This window comes from Sus scrofa, chromosome 5 (genome assembly GCF_054392235.1).
Source record: "Sus scrofa isolate SSC_HxYL_T2T_F1_AM1 chromosome 5, Sscrofa_HxYL_maternal_Yorkshire_Landrace_v2.0, whole genome shotgun sequence".
Lineage (NCBI taxonomy): Eukaryota > Metazoa > Chordata > Mammalia > Artiodactyla > Suidae > Sus > Sus scrofa.
The window spans coordinates 21,761,847-21,783,971 of record NC_139387.1 but is presented as its reverse complement, the minus strand read 5'-3'; the positions used below and the strand labels follow the sequence as shown (position 1 = coordinate 21,783,971).

The 22,125-nt window shown below is 54.9% G+C and overlaps 1 protein-coding gene across 4 annotated transcripts in view; it reads left to right on the top strand.

Annotated features, from left to right (window-relative positions):
- Positions 1 to 20,265, top strand: part of SMUG1 (single-strand-selective monofunctional uracil-DNA glycosylase 1) — a 79,360-nt gene extending 59,095 nt beyond the window's left edge. For 2 of the 4 annotated variants that reach the window (XR_014803267.1, XR_014803263.1), the window contains 7 exons: positions 391 to 520; positions 4,594 to 4,829; positions 5,552 to 5,606; positions 8,286 to 8,355; positions 13,345 to 13,418; positions 13,906 to 13,978; positions 14,099 to 15,999. The gene's annotated coding sequence lies outside the window, so the exon portion shown is untranslated. Of the gene's footprint in view, positions 1 to 390; positions 2,579 to 4,593; positions 4,830 to 5,551; positions 5,607 to 8,285; positions 8,356 to 13,344; positions 13,419 to 13,905; positions 13,979 to 14,098; positions 16,000 to 17,798 lie in introns of those variants that run through there. The other 2 variants (XR_014803266.1, XR_014803265.1) reach the window with 2 other exon arrangements.
- Positions 20,266 to 22,125: the final 1,860 nt, after the last annotated feature.

The following is a 22,125-nucleotide window of genomic DNA, read 5'->3' as shown; positions in this document are numbered from 1 at the left end:
CCCTGATCTGGTCCCAACCTGACTTCCTAGCCTGGTCCCCCATAATCCTCCAACAGAGGGGTCTTCCTGGGAGTTCCCGTCGTGGCTCAGTGGTTAACGAATCCGACTAGGAACCGTGAGGTTGGGGGTTCGATCTCTGGCCGTACTCAGTGGGTTGGGCATCTGGCGTTGCCATGAGCTGTGGTGTAGGTCGCAGACGCGGCACAGATCTGGCGTTGCTGTGGCTGTGGTGCAGACCAGCAGCTACAGCTCCAATTAGACCCCTAGCCTGAGAACCTCCATATGCCGTGGGAGCGGCCTTAGAAAAGGCAAAAAGACAACAACAACAACAACAAAAAAGTGTCTTCCTGAAGAAAGACTCATCCTATGCATTTACATTTCCTCCTCCAGGGTGGATCACCGGGGACAAGCCTCTTCCCATGCACATCTCTACTGGGTCAGGGCCACCTCCTCCGGGAGGCCTCTTTGATTGCCTCAGCCTCCAGCAGCTTCTTCCTTACATGTCCCTGACATTCCGAGGGTAAGTCTTTCTACGGGTTAGGGGGAGGGCCCTTTCTCCCCACCTCTGAGCCCCTCAAGGCAGGGCCTATATCTAGTCATCTTTATGTCCCTGTTGCCAGCATGGGAACTGGCATCTGTATGTGTAAAGAGCTGAGGGCCTGGCTCCAGGGAAGGGCATCCATCTGAATTGGGTCAAGTCTCTGCTCTGGCTCTTCCGGGCTGCGTGACCCTGAGCCAGCAGCACCGGGTTCCCAATGGTACCACCCACGAGGACGTTCGACCTCCCTCCTCTAAGAGTCTGCATTTCTGTGGTGCTGAGGCTGGAGACAAACATCCTCTGATAGAGGCATAGATAGTCCCTTTCGACACCGACGGTAAGGAGGCTGGGGGTGGTTACCAGGTCATTGGCAATTAAACTCAGAGGGTTCCCGACCCAGGGAGAGAGTTGGTGTCAGGTGTAGACAGACCCACAGGAACTTAGACTTCCTTAACCTCTTCGGGCTGCTTTGGGTCACTAGAGAAGATTAAATAGGGGGACGCTTAATTCACTTGCACAGTACAGTTAGGAACTCGGTGATTTGGGGAGTTGTGTCTGGGTCCCCTTCCTGTCTCGTGTCTCCTTGGGTGGGTGGGTGGGTGGGGCTCGGCTTTGTTTCTTCTCTCCTTGATCATGGCCTGGGGGACCCCACCCTCACCTCCTCTGCAATCAGCCTGGGGTCCTTGGGGTCTGTGCTGGGAGGTCTGGGCTGCAGAACACCCCGTGAGCTTCCGGTCTGCCCCTCAGGGGAGTCTCCTATGCAAAGGCTGCAAGGCAGGGATCTCGGGATTTCCCACACCCCAGGCTCCCAGAGTCTCCGGGCCATCCTGCCCCCCATCTGCCCTGACCTCTGGGATCGCTCCCAGCCTGAGGCCCATCCCCCTTGCCTCATCACCCTGCTCTGGGAATGCGGAGGCCGGAATTGTCGTCAGTGGCCAGGGAAATTCCACAGAAGTGTGGGGCAGGGGGAGGGGTCTTGTGTGGGGAGGGACCCCTGTCCTACACTATGGCCTCTGGCTCCCCTTTGCTTCCCATGTCACCCGTGGGAGAGGGTTGGATGAGGGCCCCCCAACCCTTGGCCCCCTTGGCCCCCAGCCTCCACAAGACCTTGGAGGCAGGAACTTTCTTCACAGGGAGCCGAAGGGGATCAGGAAGATTTTGAGGGGACCCCAGGGTCCAGCTTTCCAGCCCCTCCCTGCTCTGTGATCTCCAATGACCTCGGTACATCCAGACCCAGAAAGAGGGCTCTGTTTATGGTGGGGGAGGTTTATTCCTTCTGACGCCTCTCAGCCCAGGGCTCTTGAGGGAAGAGGGGATGGACTGTGGGAAAATCCAGGGAGAGGAGCCAGGCCTCGCTTTGGGAGGAGGTGGGCTGGAGACTTTTCACCTCCTTGGAGTAGCTGGGAGGATCCTTTAAAATCTAGTACTTTCTCCGAGGGTAAAAAAGACCCTAGAAAACCAGCAGGGGGTGGGGACCAAGAGGGGGAGACTGGGGACAGAGAAGGGTCAGCAGTTTGTGGGGGCTGAAGTTGCTGGGAGGGAGTGCTAGGGTGAGTGCGGAGCAGAAATGCCCATCAGGACTCAGAGAGATGGCTTTGGTTGTGAATCGAATCAAGCATCCAGGTCATTGTGAATAAGTGTGTGAGGGCCCTTGAGGTGGGGCCTGAATCACAATGTTTGGTTTTTATGACCAGGACCCGCTTGTGGGAGGCCCAGAGAGGGCAGAGGCCTGGACAAAGTCACACAGCACTCACCTCTGACCATGGTCTGTCCTGTCCTGGCTTTCTCTTGCTCTTAGTTTTTCCAGCCGCTCTTGATCTGATTTTTAAAATATATATTCTCTGCTCTCCACAATCTCCCATGCTCTCTTCGACCCCTCTCCCCGCTAAATAGTGATGTATGAACTTTGACCCCGGGAGGCCGCTTGGGGGGAGCATTTTGGGAAAACATGATAGAGCCTCGTAAAGAATTCCGACAGCTTGCAAACAGCCTGTGCTAAATTGCCCCTTCAAGTGAAAATTAAAGCAAATGTCTGTTTTATGGCCATGTTTTCTTGGGCTGCAGCTATGGCGGGAGTGCGGGGCGGCTCAGAGCTGGGATGCGTGGAGAGGGTGGAGGCGCTCAGGGTGTGTAATGCCTGGTCCAGTCCCCGCATCCCTCTGGTCCAGTCCCCGCATCCCTCCCTCGCTCCCTCCACCCCTTTTCTGTGCAGAGATGATGTAGAAACAACCTCATCCCCACAGTCTCTTTTCAGGCCCTTCTTCTCCCCAAGGGGATTTAAAAAGTTCTCGCTCTTTCTGGGGCACCAGCCTCCCAAAGTGCCAGTGGCAGAAGCTCTGAGGTCATCTGGCCAGGGGCGTGACCCGGGGTCTGTGACACCCTGGTGTCTCTGGCAGGCCTCTGGGGTTGCTGCTGAGGCAGAAGGAGGGACCCCTCCCCCACCCACTCTTGGACTATTTTCTCCAGACCTCGTCCACCTTTGCTTATTAAGCATATTGTTTGAACAGTGGTTCTAAGGCAATAACAAGAATAAAAGAAGGAGGGAGTTCCCATCATGGTGCAGTGGAAGGGAATCCAACTAGAAACCAAGAGGTTGCGGGTTCGATCCCTGGTCTTACTCGGTGGGTTAAGGATCTGGTGTTGCCATGAGTTGTGTAGGTCGCAGATGAGGCTTGGATCCTGAGTTGCTGTGGCTGTGGCTGTGGCGTAGGCCAGAAGCTGTAGCTCTGATTATACCCAGAGCCTGGGAACCTCTATATGCGTGGGTGCAGCCCTAAAAAGACAAAAGACAAAAATAAAAGAAGGAAACCACTGGTCTATTCCAATTATACCTTCATTGCATAAGCGAAGAAACTGAGGCCCTGCTGGATGTTTGGGGGAAGATGCTTGGATTGGGTAAAAGGCAACCTGGGCTCTGATTCCAATTCTGACTCATCACGTCCTCTCCCTGCGCCTCAGTTTCCTCATTGGTAAAACCAGGGGATCAGATTCCCGTGAACTCCAAGGTACTTTTCAGGTCTGTGAAGCCCTAGATACATAAGTAGATACTAATGTCCTAAGATGTTGCCAGGTCCTCAGTGCTGTGCATTTTCTGTGGGTTCTGCATTCAAGACTCAGTCACTTTAGGAGGTGTCATTATTCCTGTGAGATCACTAAGGGACAGAGAGGTTAAGTGACTTGGCAGAGGTTCTTCAGTGGCAAAGTCAGATTGGAACCCTGGCAGTCCCTCTCCTTGCACGAGGACTGGGTCCAGATCAGCCAGCTGGGGAGTGGAAGCCCAGCCTGTTCACCCTGGGCCAGTGTTTGGTCTGCTGGATCAGGCCGCCCGTTCAGACAGGGCAGCGCGGACCTCACACTGTCTGCAGGCTGCACTCAGGAGGCTTCGGGCAGAACAGAGCTTCTTAAAGAAAGCTTGGAAAGGCTGGGGAGAGCTTTGAGATTTGTTATAAGGGACTCTAGGAAACTATGGGGATTCTTTTTTTTTTAAATAAAAAAATAATTTTTGTAAATCAACTATAATAAAAAAACGAAAATCTTTAAAACTAAAAAGATCATCAAAAAATAAAATAAATTAATTTAAATTTTTTGTCTTTTTAGGGCCACACCCATGGCGTATGGAAGTTCCCAGGCTAGAGGCCGAACCGGAGCTGCAGCTGCCAGCCTACATCACAGCCACAGCAACACCAGATTTGAGCCGTTTCCATGACCTATGCCGCAGCTTGCAACAATGCCGGATCCTTAACCCACTGAGCAAGGCCAGGAGTCAAACCCACATCCTCATGGATATTAGTCAGGTTCTTAACCCACTGAGCCTCATCGGGAACTCCTCTTTTTTTTAAAAAATTGAAGTATAGTTGATGTACAATATTGTGTTAGTTTCAGTTTACAGCAGAGTGATTCAGTTATACATATATCTATATTCTTTTAAAAAAATTCCTTTCCATTATAGTTTAAGATATTAAATATAGTTCCCTGTGCTATACAGTAAATCCTTGTTGTTATCAGGGTTCTTGAGCAGGGCAGCAACTGTGTAATATAGAAATGCCCCCTCCTAGCCCCTCACCCAGGAGCCTGCCCACCCAGGAGACCCTGCAGCTGGCAGCAGGACTGGTCCAGCCTGCAAAGCCACTCAGCCTCCACCCCCCCGAGCAGTGTCTATCCTTTCCACCCTGGTGACTCCAGCCTCTTCTCAGAAGCTTCACCACTAGAACTGGATGTTGGATCTGGCTTCCTCCTCGCAAGACAATTTATGGCGACATGTCGGAGACTCTGTTTTAATGAAGTTGCAAAAGTAGGTTAATGGGCTGTGGGTGTTTTTCATTCTCCTCCCCCTGCCCCATCTCCATCCCTGGGCGGATGAATGATGCCTCTCCCAGCGCCATGCAGAGTCGGCCTGGACTCACACACGCACACACTATTTCCTTGGCCTCCCTCTCGGCTCCTCAGATCTCCTCCTCCCTGCTGCTGGGAAGGTGTTCAGAAGGTCTAACTCCAATCCCTCCTGCTGTGGCTGTGGCCCAGAACGTGCTCCAGGGACTAGGAGTGACAGAGACTAGGGCAAGGGCAGGGGCAGGAGTGGGACCCCCGGGGAAGAAAGAAGCTAGAATTACGGATAATGGGCCTCTTTAGGATTGGAGACACGCGGAGGTGGAAGCTTAGTTAGCAAGGACCTGGAGAACTCCGCCAGTCTGAGGGGGGACTGAGCTGCAAAACTCTCCAGCTGCTACTCATCTCAAGTATCCTGGTGCCACGCCCGAAGCACTGCCGCCCTGGCAAATGTTTGCTGAGTGATGATGGGTACAGGGTGTTGACTCTTCTGACCCCACCCCAGGTCTCTGGGGCCAGAACACCCACCCCCTCATCCCTGCTCACCTCTGAAATGGCCCTCAGCCTGCTCCTGCTCGGGACTCCCTCCCTTCCCACCTCTCTGCCCAATCCCTGCCCCGCAACCCCCATCCCTCTGGAAGCTTTCCATCATTAAGCGGCAAGGACGATTCTCCATTTATTTGACAGGGTCCACGATGAGGGGCTGTCACCTCCTGGAAGAGCGGGGTCTCCAGGGAGAAGGGTCTGTATCTTTTCTTTTTCCTCCACAGGGTCCCCCGCCTCAGACTCAGGCGTGGCTCTCAGATTGAGGTGGGAGCTTGGAGCCTGGTGGTTGTTGGGGACACACATCCCGGGGGACGGCCCCCCTGCCTAGGCCCCTCTCCCTGGTCCTTCCTCCCTAAGGAAAGCTGGGAGCATGCCCCGGCGCCACCTCCGGCTGGCAGTCACTCCCAAGGGAGAAAGAATCCTTCTCCACTCCCAGCTCCCGGCTCTCCACAAATGAGCTGTTGGCCAGGTTTGGGGACCTTACCAAGATGGGATAGAGAAGGGCCTCAGATTATCCCCTCTTCTGGAGACCTGGGCCACCTCTGCTCCCCCACCCACTCTTTATTTTTTATAGCCTTAGCTCCCTCTCCTGTCCAGGACCAGGAAGAAGCCTGGGCTTGCGGCCGTTTAGACTAACCCTCTAGAAATCTCAGGGAAACCCTACCATAAAGCCCAGAAAACCCACCGTCATCTTCAGGGCAACTCCCGGTTATATCCTCAACCAAACATCAGCATCCAGAATCTATGAGAACATCGCCGAGCCCTGTAGTATCAGCCAGGACTAGCCAGTCCAGGCAGTGCAATAGCGCCAAGCATCGCAGAGCAACCCCCACGCAGTCTCCCTGCAGGAGTTCCTGAACCCCTCAAGCTGGGCTTCTTGCTTCTTTGCACTTGTTTTTTTTCTTCACCCAGACCAGACATTCTTCTCCTTTTTTTTTTTTTAAGGGCCATACCCACGGCATATGGAAGTTCCACCACAAAGCCAGATCCAAACCGTGTCTGTGACCTACACCACAGCTCACAGCAATGCCAGATCCTTAACCCACAGAGCCAGACTAGGGATCAAACTCGCATCTACATGAATACACATGAATACGAGTTAGGTTCGTTATCGCTAAGCCACAACGGGAACTCGCCGGACATTCTTCTTGAAGACCTCAAAACCCCCACTGGACATTGCTCCCACTGATTCACTGTGGTGGGGGGCGGGGGGTGGTGCGAAGGGCACAGGTGGAGGATATGGGTCATGCGGAGCGTGAAGGATGCCAGTCAGGCCCAGGAGAGGGACCCGGTCATCTGCCAGCTGGGCAGGATGCCCAAGAAACTCAAGCAGGAGGCCTAGAGGCTAGACCTGGGGAAGCCCTGGCTGAATCAGTCAGACTCAGGTTTAGCTAGAGATGGGGAAGCAGACGAGGATGTGACGGGTGCGACTTCTCTTTTCTTTGGTCCCACTGAAGGCGCCTCCTCCCGTGAGATGTCTGGGAGGACAGCAGACCAGAGGGCCCCCGAGGGCCAGAGAAACCCAGATGCCATGATCGTTTATACCTCAGATGGGAATCCTGAGGCTTCTGTGGAAATGCCCACTGATATGATAGGATACGGGAGTTCCCGTCATGGCTCAGCCATAACTAACTGGACTCGTATCCATGAGGATGCATGTTCCATCCCTGACCTTGCTCAGTGGGTTAAGGAGCTGGCCTGCCGTGAGCTGTGGTGTAGGTCACAGATGCGGCTCGGGTCCCACGTTGCTGTGGCTCTGGCACAGGCCAGCCGCTGTAGCTCTGATTCGGCCTCTAGCCTGGGAACTTCCATATCCTGTGGGTATGTGGGTATATCCTGTGGGTAAAAGGAGAGGGACCGGCTGGGTTCCCAGGACGCACATCTGCACACACATCCGTACAGATCAGCTTGGGGCCTGGATTTGGGCGGGTGTGAGGGGGCAGTTGATGGGAGGGCTGGGCAATGGCAGTGCAGAGGGAGGACACACAGGCCCAGCCTATCGGATGAGGGGTGAAGACACTTACATCCAGGACCTGATTTAGGAATAGACAGAGGGGGTCGTTCAGGGCAGAAACAGAGGTGAAGAACCAAGGGTTTCAAATCAGGAGGGCTTCATGGAGGAGAAGAGTGGGCAGCCTAGATGGAAAAGGGGGGAGAGGCAGAGTTGGGGAGGGAAGGGACGTGGGCGGAGATTTCCTGGCCCGCCTGAGAGTTCAACCCGCAGAGTCACCAGAGGTTAGAATCTCTGGGAGTAAAATCCTGAGAATGAGCACGAAAGTGGAGGCAGGAGGCTTGGAGACTCCAGGATCTGCCCTTAATCTTCGCCCTGGAGCAATTCCCACACACTTAATGTCTTCTTTCTCGAATCTTAGGGGATAAAGCAAGCATTCTTAATTAATCAGTTAATTTTCCTTTTTTGGGCCGCACCTGAGGCATATGGAAGTTCCCAGGCTATGGGTTGAAGCAGAGCTGCAACTGTCGGCCTACACCACAGCTCACGGCAACGCCGGGTCCTTAACCCACTGAGCAAGGCCCATGGATCGAACCTGAATCCTCATGGATACTATGTCGCGTTCTCAACCCACTGAGCCACAAAAGGAACTCCAGGCATTCCTAATTTTTAAAGAGGTTCTCTAGTGAGTAAGGCTACCCCTGGAGAGGAGATTATTTGGGCCCCAAGGTAATAGATCTCAGCAGTGTCAGCCCCTCCTGGTAGGTGAGAAGACGAGTTCTGAGGGGGCTAGGACAGCCCTGCCAGTCCCTTCGACAGCCTGTTTCCTTATCTGTAAAATGAGGGGAGTTGCACTGGCTAGTCACTCAGGGCCCCTCTCTCCTGATATTAAATCAATCTGATGTTTGTTTAATAATTTTCAAGGTCCTTACAAGAATCAGACAAGATCATGAATGCTGAGAAACTTGGCCAAAATATAAAGCATGCTCTCAGGGTAAGGGGTTGAGGGGCTGCCTGGGGCTGGGGTGGGGGTGGGGGAGGTGGGGTGTTCAGAGGTGGGTCATGAGCCGCAGTCCATCTAGGCTGGACCCCTGGAGGATTTATGCTCCTCCCTGCTCCCTGCCCAGCCCAGCCCAGCCTCTGGAGACCAGCCCTGCTCAGGATGGGGGTGGGGCTCTCAGGGGGCAGGGGCAGAGGAGTGGGAGCCTCCCCTCCGAGTGGCTCCGAGCTGGAGCACAGCAATTACGCAGGAGGATTTATGTCCCTTTGCCTTTAATCGGAAACTCCGTGTCAAGAAGAAAAATCTGTACTGTCCTCCGGCCCAGCTTCCTGCTTTATCATTATTATTGGAGGAAGGTTGATTTGGAAACTCAAAGAAAAGTGGGGTTGGGGGTGGGAGCCACCAGAGGAGGAGAGGTGTGGGGCAGAGGGTGGCCTTCTTCCTGTTTGTCCTGGTTCGTCCCAAGAAGGGGACAAAGGGCAGGACAGGGGCTGGGGGTCCTGGAGGGCAGGGGAGAAGCCACGAGAGGCTCACTCGGGGAAGGGTAGGGGCTGGGGGTCATGGAAGGAAGGGGTGTCCAGGAGCAAGAGCGACCCCAGGAGGGAGGGAAGGCTGGGCCAGCACAGAGGGCAACCAGGGCCTGAAGGGACTTGGGAGAGAGGAGGGAGAGGACGAGGGCTCACGCTGGAGGGAGTGGCCAGGTGCTGGAGGGACAGTGTGGGGGTGGGGGTGGGGGAGGGGGAGGGTGGAACCACCAGAGGGGGCAGTGGCTCTCAGGGAGATGCTGTGGGGAGGGAGAATGTGGGGGGAGCAGAGGGGACAGAGGGCGGTCGGGGGGAGGGGAGGGCTGGGAGTCTTGGAGGAAGAGGCATCCAGAGGCTGGGAGAGGGTGGGCAGGGGAGGGGTAAGCAGAAGGGATGCCCCGGGCACTGGGGGTGGGGTGGGATTGGGCCAGGGGCTCTGCGACTCTGGCCATCTCTGTCTCCACCTGCTGACCTGCCCCTACGAAGGCCATTCCTCCCCTGGCCCACCCAAGACCCGTGTCTCCTGGTCTCCTGGGTGGAGGGGACTGACCTCCTGCAAAGCTCCAGCTTTCTCCTTCTACTTTGGGCGCCGTTTCTCTGGGAGATGATGTGTAGCGACTGGGCATGCGCTGCAGGAACCCTTGGCTCTCAGGCCCTCGGGAGACTGGAATAGACGTGTCAGAGCACGAGAGGCCTCCTAACCCAGGAGGGACCCAGGAGAGGAGACCTCCTAACGACACCCTCCCCATGCCTGTTTGGAAGTTCCCCTCGTGTCTCGCCTGTTATCCCTCCTGCTGCTGGGGTTTCATTCTGTCGTGTGGGGAGGGCACCTGCTCTGGAACCAGTCCCTGGGAACTGACTCCCCATATGCACCTCAGTGAACTTCAGGTTTTGCATCTACGACATGGTGATGGCAGTATCTAGGTGGCAGGGTGTTGTCAGGATTGGCGATGATTAGGTAGAGCATCCAGCCTGTGGCAGGACTTCCCAAGACGCCAGGCCCATCTGGGGTTAGTGCCCAATATATGCAGCCTCTTTTGTTGACAAAGCATGGATTAGTTCACTGTGCGTTTCCTCGAGGAGCCTGGGTGGGTGTCATTGTCCTTCTAGTGATGGGAACTGTAGCACAGAGCTGCTTCGTGACATGCCTAAGGCCACACAGCACCTTACGGGGGCGGAGTCAGGTAGGAGAGCCCCGTAATACCACCTGAGGGGCTTGGAGATCTTCCCCTGGGGCTCCTCCTTCCAGCCTTCCTCTGAGGGCCACACACCCAGCCCCTGGTCCGTGGGATCCGGGGTTGAATTTGGGGTGCTCTGTGGAACGTCTCGACTTCCAATCCTCCTGTAGCCTGGGCCGTGCCCGCCCTCACGCGCCTCCTCCCCAGCTCAACGGAGAGGTTTTATAGCCGTTTACGAGCAATTTCTGTCCATATATCACCGGAGATATATAGCCAGGCAAATATTAGGGACCCAAGTGGTGGTTTTAAGAGGTGAGTTTTACTGCTGCTGAAAGAAGGCGTGATAGGCAGCCAGCAGAGGCCCACCTCCTCTCTCTCGGCAGCGGCCGGGTGGTGGCAGCATGGACTGGGGTTCAGCGGGAAAACTGTCAATGAGCCTGAGTGTCAGGCTGGCACCCAGGGGTGCCTGGTGGAGGGCAATGATCGAAGGGTGGGGCTCTGTTTTTCAGAGAGCTGTGTGAGCAGGAGCAGGTGGGGGGCGCAAAGGAGACCAGAGGTCCCAGGCTGACTTGGATGGAACACCTTCTCCAAATCCAAGCAGGAAGACCCTGCTCAATTTGATCCACAGGAACACAGATTGAAATCAGACGCTAGGAAAGCACTGCCTCACTTGGGCCACTGGAAGAGGCTGCTGTACCACCTTTTGCTGGAAGCCCTTAAGAACTGGATCTGAGCGAGGAAACCAGTGGCCAGAGGCAGAGGGCTGGACACGTGGCCTCTTACCCTCTTGGGCGCTGCCCCAGGGGTACTGGAGAAGGCCAGCAGGAGGCCATCCTTGGCCTCCTCTGCGCTGGGCCCCAGGCCAGCCTCTGCGGCCCCCGGCCTGTGTAGGCGGCTGGGATCCGGGGAGCGCAGGGGGGTGAGGAGAGCCTTCTTGGCTTGAGGCATATGGTGAGAAGATGTCCCTGGGAATCCTCGCTCCTGATTTAAGCAGCTCCGACAGCTTTACGGCACCTCCTTGAGTGAGCCCCCAACGTTGGCCGTTTAACTTTTTAGCGTCGTTTAACGCTTAGGCTCCGGCGGACAGGCAGGCCCCTCGGCCCCAGAGGCAGCAGCACTAAATCAGGACACTCTGAGGCCCCGATAAATAATTTTTACAGGGCACGCAGCCCATAGATCACCAGTGGGGGTGGGGGGAGAGTGGCTGTGATATTTCAACCAATTGTCATATATGACTACCCCGTGCTCTGATCCAGGTCGGCGTCCACATGGCAGCCGGCTTCGTAAGTGCAGTCGGCTCCCAGGCCCTCCACGCAGGGCACGGATCGGGGGTGCGTGGGGAGATGGTGCCTCTGATAACCCCACGGCCAGCAGAAGCCCTGGGAAGTCATGGTCTGCACGACCTGCCCCAGCCTGGGGAACGTGCCCCCCTCATCCAAGGACCTGGTGCTGGGAGAAGGAAGGGCTGAGGGCCAGGTGGAAGGAGGGGAAGAGAAAGAACTCTCTGTCACTTTTCAGACCATCTTCCTGGTTCCCCCGTCCCACCCTAAACTTGAAGGCCCTGGAGAGATCAGGCAGCGTGCCTGCAGCCAGAGGGAGGGCTGGAGGGAACCGGGACTGCGTGTCAGCTGCCTGCCATCTATACCTCTAGCGAAAGAGACGTGGGGGGAGTGGAGGGAGAGACGGGAACCGGGGACAGCACAGAAGGTGGACAGAGAAGGAGAGGGATGGAGAAATGAAGATGGAAAGACATGGGGCTGGAGTTCTGGTTGTGGCCCAGTGGTTAGTGAACCTGTGACTAGCATATGTGAGGACCCGGGTTTGATCCCTGGCCTTGCTCAGTGGGTTGAGGCTCTGGCATTGCCATGAGCTGTGGTGTAGGTCACAGATGTGGCTCAGATCCCGCGTTGCTGTGGCTGTGTCGTAGGCCGGCAGCTACAGCTCCAATTCGACCCCTAGCCTGGGAACCTCCATATGCAGTGGGTGTGACCCTAAAAAGACCAAAAAAAGAAAGAAAAGAAAAACATGGGGGGACTCAGAGAGAAAAAGAGATGGGAAGTTCCATTGTGGCTCAGCGGTGAAGAGCCCAACTAGCATCCAGGGTTCGATCCCTGGCCTTGTGCTCATTGGGTTAAGGATCCCACATTGCTGTGAACTGTGGTCGACGGTGCAGCTCAGACCTGGCGTTGCTGTGCCTGTGGCTTCAATTCGGCCCCTAGCCTGGGAACTTCCATATGCCACAAGCATGGCCCTAGAAAGCAAAAAAAAAAAAAAAAAAAAGAGAGAGAGAGACGGAGGCAAGGGGAGGCAGACAGAAACTCACCCAGAGAGGACACTCCTCCATCAGACAAGGTCTTTTCCTAAAGCCTGGTACCAAGCCAGAGAGAGGGTGGGGTAGATGGACCCAGGGAGGGTGGTGTCTGTGCCAGGTGGCCTGCCCGTGCCCTCAGAGGGCACCTCCAACTGGCCTGTTTCCCAGCACCAGCTCCATGCTGCTCCCCCCACCCCCCAGTGCCCTTGCCCCGTCCCCTCATCTGTAAGATCCTGGGATTTGCAGGGACACTTAATCCATATGGAGCTGATTCATTCCCATCTAAATCATCTCTGTGAGCTTCCGTAAGAGCCCTCTGATGTGCCAGCCGCCATTCCTCTCCCCCCGCGACGGCGGGCTGGGGGCTGCCGGTAAACAAACCTCAGCCGTCATCCATCCATCCTGGTGTCGTCCGTCAGTCCAGCCAAGACCATTCATCTCTCCAACCCTGTTCCCCAGCCCCCTTCATTCCTCCATTCCCTCCATCCATCTGTCTATCCCTCTGTGAGTCCAGGAAAGGTCTTCTTTTTTGTCATTTTAGGGCTATACTCGAGGCATATGGAGGTTCACAGGCTAGGGGTCAAATCAGAGCTATAGCCTCTGGCCCACATCACAGCCACAGCAATGTGGGATCCAAACCACGTCTGCAACCTACACCTCAGCTCATGGCAACATCAGATCCTTAACCCACTGAGCGAGGCCAGAGATCGAACCTGCGTCCTCATGGATACTAGTCAGATTCGTTTCCGCTGAGCCACGATGGGAACACCCCAGGAAAGGTCTTCTGATGAGTCCACTGTACAACACTAAGAGTCCAGGCTCAGGGAAGCTCTGTCTTCTGTCTAGCCCGTGTGTCTGAGGTCCACATAGGAGCGCATGCCTGAACGGGATGAGGGTAAAAGTATGGGGTTCTGTACACCCAGTGGGGTCTCCAGTATTGGTAAGATGTACTTCTCTTGATCTCCCCTAGCAAGAGTCAGGCCCACACCAAGCGCATCGTGGATGCTCCGTGTCAATCGCTCGCTGGCCATGATCTCATCTTCAGTGAGTCTGGGGGCCTCACACACATCTCAGGGAGGTTTTCGGCAAACTGACCCGGTGGGTCTGGTACAGGGCCCCGGCTGTGGCACTTCTAGCCTGGCAGGGTTTGCAGGAAACACTAAGGAAGTATTGCTCACTTCTGCCTTCCCACCCACGCTCCTTAGCCCCATCCTGGGGGTCCATGTTGCCCAAACAACTCGGTCCTGGCAGTGATCGGGCTGAAGAGGAGGTGGGTGAGCAGCAGGTGTTGGGGGTCTTCCATGGCACCTAAGCAGAACCCTCACATGTGGAGGGAAGCGCCTAGGTTTAAACTAAAATAAGAGAGTGGGAAGCGTTGCAGCCCACCAGCCGCAGTGATGGCCCTTCCCTTCTCAGGTTCCTCATGTCAGCCTAGGAGTGGTGATGCTGGGGACAGGCTGGCGGGGAGGGGGGGTGGTCTGCTAGCCTCTCTTGAGAGGAGATAGGAGCATTTCTTCCGGTTGCCTTTCAGTTTCTCTGTCAGCGGCACCTGTAGGAGCCGGGGAACAGGTCTGCTTCTGGAGGAGAATTTGCATCAGACTCTAGTAAGCCGGCAGAGAGATCCTTTGGGTGTGGTTGAAAGGGTGTAGGGTGGAGGAAGTGGAGCCACCAGGAGAGATGAGGGCAGCCCTGGTGACAGGTGTGTCCTCACTTGGATTCCACAGTAATGATGAGTGCAAGAGGCAGAGGAGAGGGAGGTGGGGAGACGCCGAGACGCGATGTGGCCTGAGCGGGCTGGTGCTCCGCCACTGTCAGCCCCTCCCCAAGTCCCAGGACACCTTGCTGAGCATCGACTTGCCCCCAGACCACACCAGGCCAGGTAGAGAGTCCCACGCCAGAGATGCCCCCTCCCTGCACGATTTCCCAGCACCTTTCCCCCTTGTCATCAGTCCCCTCCAGGGAGCCACTGTGAGTGCACAGAACAGGTGGGCCAGCTGCTATGCAGCTGTGAGCATCCCTGCCATGCCCCTCCCACCCTCCCGCAGGAGAGAAGGCTCTAAGTCTCGTTGGAAAGATGAGAAGGGGGGGAGGGCGAGAGGGGCCAGAGGGGGCCGTGGGGAAGCTAACCACTTGCCCCAGTTGTGCGAACACATGTGTGGGAGGGGAGAGGCCTGCAGGTGGCAAGGCCCAGCTTAAGAATGATGGAGTGCTCCTTAGGTCTCTAAGCCAGAGACATATGGGCTATATAAGACCAAGCAAAATGAGAAATTATTGCTTGAGAGAGCGAGGATGTGGGGGAATATAAAAAACATTCAAGCCGGGGAGACCCGATGCCACCCGCCCCCTCACCATCATGCCTTGACCCATCTGTGCTTGACTGGATCAAAGTCCAAGGGGAGAGGGAGGCTTGAGAACCGACCCTCAGAGCCTCCTGAGAATAAGCTGATCCCCCAAACGTGCATTTCCCCGATGTTACACAGAGCACGGGGAGCCAAGAACAGCTGCCCCAGTTCTCCAGGTGGGACAGTGCGTGGACCTTTCTCCGTCTTCCTCCTTCGTCCTTCCTGTGCCCATCTCTCTCTCCGTCCCTCCTCCCTCTAGTCCAACAGGGAACCCGTTCTCTCTTCTCCCGATGGCCTGTCTCCCAGTTCTCCCCCGCACGGGGTCCTCCTCATCCACTCAGTGGCTCCCACCCTCTGGTCTCTTTCACATCTCCCCTTCCTGCCAGAAGCCTCCCGGGCTTTGTCTCTCCCCACGAAGGCCACTTCCCCTAAAGCAAGTCTGCTTACCCAACCTTGTGGCTGATACAAGTCCTTTAAGACCCACTCGTGGGGAGTTCCCATCGTGGCTCAGCGGTTAATGAATCTGACTAGCAGCCATGAGGACACAGGTTCAATCCCTAGCCTTGCTCAGTGGGTTAAGGATCCAGCATTGCTGCGGGCTGTGGTGTAGACTGGCAGTGACAGCTCCAATTTGGCCCCTCGCCCGGGAACCTCCATATGCTGCAGGTATGACCCTAAAAAGCAAAAAAAAAAAAAAAGCAAAAAAAAAAAGATCCACTTGTGGTCTGGTGTTTTGGTCCAGCAAAGCTGGAGTTTCTTTTGTCCGTCTGTCCCCTATTATTCAACACCCACATGTCCAGGTTAGGGCTGCTACCTCCACAAAGCAGCAAGGATGCGAGTGTGTATGTGGTCACCAGCACAGCTCCAGGAGCAAGCTGATTTTTGATAAAGTTGACAGCTTGTTTTTTGAGTCCATGAGGCAGACCTATCTGGAAGGAAGCCGAAGGGTTTTAGAGGACTCTTTTCGTTTTAGAGTACAACTGACGTGCTTTCCCTGAGGAAGCCACCTCCTGCTACAGCCAGCGGTGACTGAGGCTGGCCAGCAGGGAGAATTTCTGAAGACACTTATGGTTGAAGGAAAGATTTCCAGGGTTTCAGTGAAGCCTCTGGGGAGGGACAGCCTTAAGCTTTTCCAGCTTTGGGGAGCAGAGGGGCCTGTGAGTCTAGAAAGGTTTATGTCCACCCTTGAAGGATGGATCCAAAAGAGGGCTCAAACGTTCTCCTTAGAAACCCTACCTTGTCACTCTCAGTGCGATTACATTCGTAATTAAAAAAAAAAAAAATGTTTATTTTCTTTTTGTCTCTTTAGGGCCACACCTGCAGCATATGGAAGTTCCCAGGCCAGGGATCGAATCGGAGCCACAGCTGCCAGCCTATACCACAGCCACAGCAACCTGGGATCCAAGCCATGTCGGTGACGTAAACCACAGCTCACAGCAACGCCGGATCCTTAACCCACTGAGCGAGGCCAGGAATCCAACCTGCGTCCTCATGGATACTAGTTGGATTTGTTACTGCTGAGCCACAACAGAGCTCCCCACAATTTTTTAGATAATTGTTTGTTCCTTGGCCAGAAATCTGGTTCTTGGTTCCTTCTCCTGTCCTTCCCATGATCTGGAAAACATCTTTGGGAAACAACCCCACTTCCATCTTATGGAGCCAGAAGAACTGAGAGGTCATCTGGACAGTGACACAGCAGACCTGCAAGGAGCTGGGAATGCCCCCTTCTGAGAATGCCCTCTTCTGGTCTTTGGTTGTGGAGGGGCAGGGTTGTCCAGAGCAGGGTGTGACATCAGCTAGAAGCGCATCCTCATGCAGCCGCCCCGATCCAAACGTGCACGTGATGGAAATGTCTTCACAGCCAAGGGCCCCTCCCTCCCAGAGCGAAAATCCCACAAGTGGGGAACATCTGGATCAAACCGCAACCATGAAAGCACAACATCAAACGAGGGTTTCGGAGCGACCCTCCCCACCCGCCCTGCTCCAAGAGAAATTGCAGATCTTCCTGCTTGAAGCTTTTAAGTGTCACAGAACCACTCAAGTTTGGGATTCCTCCGTATTCACCGGAGACAGATGTCCCCGAGTGCGCACGGTTGGGTTTGATTACCCCCAGCGGGAGAGGGGGTGTGTGACCTGATCCTGGCCGTGTCTGGGGGTAGCCTGGGATTTAAAGCTGTGATGAGGGGCTCCAGCAGTTCAGGCTGGGGGCTGGGGGAGAGAGAGGGGACAGGTGGGCCTTTTAAAACGTGCCTCCATCAAAGGTCGGAGTAGGCTCCCTTCCCGGCTGCGGCGCCTCGGGGCAGGAAAGTAGTGATTTCACCACATAACTGCACGTAGGAGTAGGACGGATCTCAGTCTGAGAACTTCTGGGGAATGTGGAGAGGGGAGGGAGGGTGCTCCCGGGAGGGGAGGATGGGGCACGGGGGGTTTCTCATTTCCAAGATAGCCTGCCCAGGCCAAGGAGAGTGGGGCCATATGCTGCCTCACCCCGCCCCTGTGGAAGGATCTGGAAGAGGGGGCCATCCGTCCAAAGGTGCAGAGGGAGGAGCAGCTGCTGCAGTGGGAGATGGGAGCTGGATCTTGACGGAGAATGAGGGGGAAGCAGGGGCATCGTGCCCAAAGGGAGGAAGGAAGCAGGCTGTTGAGCCTGTGGTTCTAGGAGTTAGCAGGCTCCTCCCTCCCTGCTCCCCAGGCTCCACCCAGGCCTGGGAGTCAGAGAGCACCTGGCCGGGGTGCTGGCAGGCTGGGGCGGACCGTGGGGCAGGTGGGCTAGGGGGGAGCCCCAGTTCATATTTGAATACTCTGCCCCAAGGGCGCTGGGCTATGACACCCCACTGTGACCTTGGTTGAAGAAGCCAATGGTTTCTTCTTGGGGGGGAAGGTGACTTTGTGTTGGGAGGGGTGTGTGGGGGGGAGAAAGGGCACCCCTTGCTTACAGCTTACATCAGCCCCCCTTTCAGGAGGTCTTCTCTGCCCCTTCCTTTCCCCTGCCTCTCAGAGGTTCAGGTGCGGGCGTGGTGGGCGTACCTCCCGTCTAGTCCTCACAGCATCAGAACTGTTTACACTTTCTTTTCCCACCTAGACAGTCAGCCTTGAAGCCACGGACTCCCTCACCCTTCCCGGGTTCCTAGTGCCTGACAGAGCGCCCGGCAGAGAGGAGGTGCTTGCTGGCTCTGAAGCCCCACTGCTGGAGCAGCTCCCAGCCGGAGCGTGCACACCCACGGCCAATGCTCCCGGGAAACAAAGGACAACCTGGGCCATGACTCTTCTGCAGCCCCGAGGCCTCTGAGGGGCTGCAGGGGCGACTCCTCTCTGACCTCCTCTGTGAATCCTTTTGGGGGCCCTCACTGACACCACTTTCTCTGAAATGTGATGCCCAAATGGTTCACCGTCATGGTCAGGTTTATGATTGGTATTTATTCATCTGGGATGGATGTGTCCTTTTTGGTCACGTGAGACCCAATGCTCTTTGGGACCAGACTCTTTTTTTTTTTTTTTTAAGGCTCACATATGAGGCATATGGAGGTTCCCAGGCTAGGGGTAGAATTGGAGCTACAGTTGCCCGCCTACACCACAGCCACAGCCACACCAGATCCGAGCCATGTCTACAACCTATACCACAGCTCACGGCAATGCTGGATCCTTAACCCACTGAGTGAGGCCAGGGATCAAACTCGTATTCTCTAGTTTGGTTCTTAACTCTTCAGGCCACAACGGGAATTCCTGGGACCAGACTCTTACTTCTACTCTTTGTGGGGCCCGCAGTGCCCGGCGTGGAGGAGTCATGTCAGGACGGGCTGGCTGTCGACTGGCTGACTCTCTCCTCAACATGAATGTCTCAGCCTTTGAAGTGGTGGCTCATCTGGGGCCCTAATGGCTGAGGGTTGGGAGCATCCTGGCATAATGGGGTGAAGAGGACACAGGAAGGACCCCTGTCCCAGTGAGGGGAGGACACGGGGTCCAGATGACCCTGCAGGACGAGAGAATGCTCAAGGGCTGTGTTATGGAAATGACCGAGGTCAGTGTTTTTTGTTTGTTCATTTTGTTGCTTTTTAGAGCCGCACCTGCGGCATATGGAGGTTCCCAGGCTAGGGTCTAATCGCAACTGGAGCCGCCAGCCTACACCAGAGCCACAGCAATGAGGGATCCGAGCCGCCTCTGCGACCTACACCACAGCCCCTGGCAACGCCGGATCCTTAACCCACAGAGCGAAGCCAGGGATGGAACCCACAACCTCATGGTTCCTAGTCGGATTCGTTTCCGCTGTACCATGATGGGAACTCCAAGGTCAGTGAGTTTTATTCAGAAAGACTCTTTGGGATTGGAAAGTATGAAAGAGGTTGAAAGGAGAGGAGGCAGGGCTAGGCAGAGGGTAGAAGGAGATTTCCCGGTGGGACCCGGAGGCGGGTGAGGAGGCTAGAGCAGCTTTGCCCCCCGCGAGAGTGGGGCCTGGGCCGTCATAAACCTTCACTCTACCCTCAGGACGGTGACCGCCCCACCACTGCCAGCTCCCATCGCTCCCCAAACGCTAGGCCAGGCCGGATCCTACGTCTCACTGTGATTTCTAGGCCCAGGCTGGCCTGAGCTCCAGCACCTGTCTCCTGACACTGAGCTTGGTCGGATCAGCTTGGCTCCAGACCCTCGAGGTCCTCCCTGGGGCTGGAGCTGCCTTTGAAGTTGATGGAGAGAAGATTAGTGAGCTGTGTCCTGAGTCTAGATCTCCCAGCCGTCAATGAGGGGAGGGGATCTCCCCTTTGAGCCCTTCTTCGGGGGCTGAGGTGTTGACACGTTCATTGTCAAAACTTCAGTTTTTCATCCAGGAATGCTGCGTGAGGCTGACCAACTCGCCAGCATCTCTGGGCTGCACAGTGGCAGCCTTGCTCAGCTCCAGGGACCAAGCTACTCACTGCACTCCTGGAGCACAACTCTAGGTGGTGCCATTCACATAGAATTCGATGTACACGGTAGCCTGTACCCGCCCCCCCAGGTTGATTGAGGGTGGGCCACCATCATGCCTTTTTGGGGTCGAGGTTCTGTTTACCAGCTCAAGCTGGTCAACCTGAGAATGCGGAATATTCAAACGAGGCTTTGCCTGGGGACAGAGAGAGGGACAAAATGATCTCCAAAGGCATGGCACCAGGAAACCGGGGTGTCTGTCTCCCAGAACACCAGGGCCACGGAGCAGGATGCAGTCTTACACTAGGTAGCAGGGAAGAGAGCTGACACATTCCATTCATTGGGGAAGGAAAAAGTCTCAAGTCCCCAAATTGAAAAGAATAACACGGAGTTCCCATCATGGCGCAGTGGAAATGAATCTGACTAGGAACCACGAGGTTGCCGGTTCGATCCCTGGCCCCTCTCAGTGGGTTAAGGATCCCGCGTGGCTGTGACCTGTGTAGGTCGAAGACACAGTTCAGATCTGGCATTGCTGTGGCTATGGTGTAGACCGGCAGCAACAGCTGGCATTCGACCCCTACCCTGGGAACCTCCGTATGCTGCTGGTGCGGCCCTAGAAAAAAGACAAAAGACAAAAAAATAAAAATAGAAAAGAATAACCCATATAGAAGGACCCAGTGGCACCCAGTAGGTCTGCAGTTACTAGGAGGTGAATCAGAATCGGGATCTCTCCTGGTTTGGGGTTCTTGGAAACGGAAAGCACTAGCCACCCTGGTGACACTCGGGCATGGGAATTTGCTGAAATCTGAAATGGGATCCTGACCCAGATGGGGGTCAGGCATTTTTTTCCTTCCCTTTTTCTCCTTCCTAGGGAAGCCTTCGTTCACTTGAGGATGAAAAATAACAACCAGATGAACGAAAGAACGATCATCAGAAATGATAAATAATACATTCCAGATGTGGCCAGAGAGAAACGCAGCTGAAAGCACTGCCTCCTCCTAGCAGTCACCTTGTGGGAACCCCTCCTCCCAACAAGGCCTTCACGACAAGTTGTGTAACTCCTCTTTCAGTATTGCCTTCAGGGTATGTGACTCTGTTTTTTGAATGTCCTTACTGGTGACAACCCTTTATCTTTTGCTTTTCTAGAATCAGTCAAAAATAATGCCTGGCTCATCGTGGTTGTCTTGAGTAGTCTGTAAAATGGCTATAAAGGAGTCTTTGTAGAAATGTTTTAATCCGTAGGGTAGATGGTGTAAGTGTGTGTCCTCCTAAGGTGACTGTTCCGAAGGACAGCCCTTGTTTGGTTTCCATTTTTTCTTTTTTCAGGGCCGCACCTGCGGCATATGGAGGTTCCCAGGCTAGGGGGTTGAATCAGAGCTGCAGCTGCCAGCCTACACCACAACCACAGCAATGCAAGATCTGAGCCGCGTCTGCGACCCACACCACAGCTTGCAGCAACAACGGTGGATCCTTAACCCACTGAGCAAGGCCAGGGATTGAACCTGCATCCTCATGGATATTAGTCTGGTTCTTAACCTGCTGAGCCCCAGTGGGAACTCCCCGTGTTTGTTTAAAGAAGATAATCTCAGATATACATCCCATATCATATTCTGTACAATAAAATAATGTATTATGATGTTGAAGGCTGTGTACTAAGCACTTCCTCCTTCTCCTGCTGTTATGACTCAGTGTTTCTGTGTATAACACATTTGCTTTTGCTGAGGGAGGGAGGGCACAGAGGTACGGGACAGACCCAAGGGAAGAATTGGTACCATTCGTTGGTCCAGGGCGAAGGTTCAGGTCCCCACCTGCCTTTGAGAGTTGCCAGATTCTGTGCTCATTTCTGGACTAGAGGGTTTGGTCAACTAGGCAGAGTTTGCATAGTCCTTTTTCGTATGTGTGGGGGAGTCCTTTCTTTGTTTCTCTGTCATTACCTGCAAAACTCAGCACCAAAGTCTAAGAGGGAGCTGTTGGTTCATGAATTCAGTCAAAATGCATTTTTCACAAAAACGGAAGGGGTGAGGTCAAAACGCACCGACAAGTCAACTTGTTTATGACAGTGATCAGCTAACCTAAACAAAGAGCCCTCCGGGAGCTCCTGTTGTGAGGCAACAGGAGAATGGCAGTGTCTCTGCAGCACCAGGACACAGGTTCGATCCCTGCCCAGTGGGTTAAAGGATCTGGTGTTGCCGTAGTGGTAACATAGCATAAGTGGCCACTGCAGCTCAGATCTGATCCCTGGCGGAGAAACGCCATATGCCATGGGGTGGCCAAAAAAGAAAACAAAAACAAAAACCAAACGACCCTTCTCCAGTTGGAGAAATTTCTGGAACATTTCCTTTCCCGAAGAAAGACCTGGAAGAAACGGGTGAGCCCTGGATCAGGGAAATGGAGAGTCATCCTGGAGTACTCGCCAGCCTTGAGCTGTGGCTTCTCTTTTGGAAGTCCCTTTTGGAGGGGTTCCTGTCTCTGGGCAGGAGCTGGGTGTGTGGGGGGGCGGTGGTGTGATCACT